Source organism: Lagenorhynchus albirostris, chromosome 2, assembly GCF_949774975.1.
Source record: "Lagenorhynchus albirostris chromosome 2, mLagAlb1.1, whole genome shotgun sequence".
Lineage (NCBI taxonomy): Eukaryota > Metazoa > Chordata > Mammalia > Artiodactyla > Delphinidae > Lagenorhynchus > Lagenorhynchus albirostris.
The window spans coordinates 95,182,546-95,185,036 of record NC_083096.1 but is presented as its reverse complement, the minus strand read 5'-3'; positions in this window follow the sequence as shown (position 1 = coordinate 95,185,036).

The window sequence follows — 2,491 nt, the reverse complement described above, 5'->3', positions numbered from 1 at the left end:
GGTATTGGTGGAAGTATAGACACATTTAATGTCTATTCAGTGCAACAAAATAAGAGTATTCAGAAATATACCATGCAAGTAGGCCCAACAGATTTTTAAAAAATTTTTATTGGAGTATAGTTGCTTTATAATATTGTGTTAGTTTATACTGTACAGCAAAGTGAATCAGCTATACATATATCCCCTCTTTTTTGGATTTCCTTCTCATTTAGGTCACCACAGAGCATTGAGTAAAGTTCCCTGTGCTATACAGTAGGTTCTCATTAGTTATCTATTTTATACATAGTATCAATAGTATATATATGTCAATCCCAATCTCCTAATTCATCCCGCCCCCCTTTCCCCCTTGATATCCATACATTTGTTCTCTATGTCTGTCTCTATTTCTGCTTTATAAATAAGATTGTCTATACCAATTTTTTCAGATTCCACATATATGGGTTAATATATGGTATTTGTTTTTCTCTTTCTCACTTACTTCACTCTGTATGACAATCTCTAGGTCCATCCATGTCTCTACAAATGACCCAATTTCATTCCTTTTTATGGCTGAGTAATATTCCATTGTATATATGTATCACATCTTCTTTATCCATTCCTCTGTTAATGGACATTTAGGTTACTTCCATGTCCTGTTTATTGTAAATAGTGCTGCAGTGAACATTGGGGTGCATGTGTCTTTTTGAATTATGGTTTTCTCTGGGTATATGCCCAGTAGTGGGATTGCTGCATCATATGGTAGTTCTATTTTTAGTTTTTTAAGGAATCTTCATACTGTTCTCCATAGTGGTTCTATCAATTTACATTCCCACCAATAATGCATGAGGGTTCCCTTTTCTTCACACCCTCTCCAACAATTATTGTTTGTAGATTTTGCACAACAAAGGAAACCATAAACAAGATGAAAAGACAACCCTCAGAATGGGAGAAAATATTTGCAAGTGAAGCAATGGACAAAGGATTAATCTCCAAAATATACAAACAGCTCATGCAGCTCAATATCAAAAAAACAAACAACCCAATCAAAAAACGGGGGGAAGACCTAAATAGACATTTCTCCAAAGAAGACATACTGATGGCTAACAAACACATGAAAAGATGCTCAACATCACTAATTATTAGAGAAATGAAAATCAAAACTACAATGAGGTATCACCTCACACTGGTCAGAATGGCCATCACCAACTGATTTTTCACAAGTGTGCAATTGAATGGAGGAAAGAGAACCTTTTCTACAAATGGTGCTGAAACAATTAAACATCGACAGGTGAAAGAAAGAAAGAAAGAAAGAAAGAAAGAAAGAAAGAAAGAAAGAAAGAAAGGAAGAAAGAAAGAAAGAAAGAGGGAGGGAAGAAGGAAGCAAGGAAGGAAGGAAAGAAGGAAGGAAGACAGAAAGGGAAAGGAAAGGAAAGGAAAAAAAGGAAAATTGTCTAAGATGGATACAGGACCTAAATGTAAAATTTAAAACTATAAAACTTTCAGAAAAGCATTAGAAGCAAATCTTCAGACTCTAGCGTTAGGCATAGAGACTTTAGACATAACATCAAAAGCACAATACATGGGCTTCCCTGGTGGCGCAGTGGTTGAGAGTCCGCCTGCCGATGCAGGGGACACGGGTTCGTGTCCCGGTCCGGGAAGATCCCACATGCCGCGGAGCGGCTGCGCCTGTGGGCCATGGCCGCTGAGCCTGCGCGTCCGGAGCCTGTGCTCCGCAATGGGGGAGGCCACAGCAGTGAGAGGCCCGCGTACCGCAAAAAAAAAAAAAAAAGCACAATATATGAAAACAAAATATGATAAATTGGGCTTTATTTTAATCAAAAAGTTTTGGTCTGGAAAGTCCCTGTTAAGAGAATGAAAAGATGAGCTACAGAGAGAAAATATTTACAAACTGCATATCCAAGAAAGGATTATTATGTAGAATACATCAACATGTAAAACTCGAGTACAGAAAAAAGAAAAAAAGCTCCAATTAGAAAATAGGCAAAGACATGCAGAGAAATTTCACCAAAGAGGATACACAGAGGGCAAATAAGCACAGGAAAAGAGTTTAACATCATTATCCATTAGGGAAATGCATATTAAAACCACAATTAGATATCACTAAATGTCTACAAAAATGTCAGAAACAAAAAAAAAGTGACAACACCAAATGCTGGTGATGATGCAGAAAAACTGGATCAGTCATATATTGCAGATGAGAATGTAAATTAGTACAACCATTCTTGAAAATAGTTTATTATAAAATGAAATATGCAACTACCATATGATCCAGCAATTTCACTCCTAGGCATTATCCCAGAGAAATGAAGAGTTATGTTTACACAGAAACTGTACACAAATATCAGTTTTATTCCTAATGGACAAAAACTAGAAACAACACAGAGTGTCTTTCAACTGGTGATTAGTTAAATGAATTGTGATACATGTATCACAATAAACTATTGATACAGTCACCAACCTGGATAAACCTCCACAGAATTATGCCAAGTGA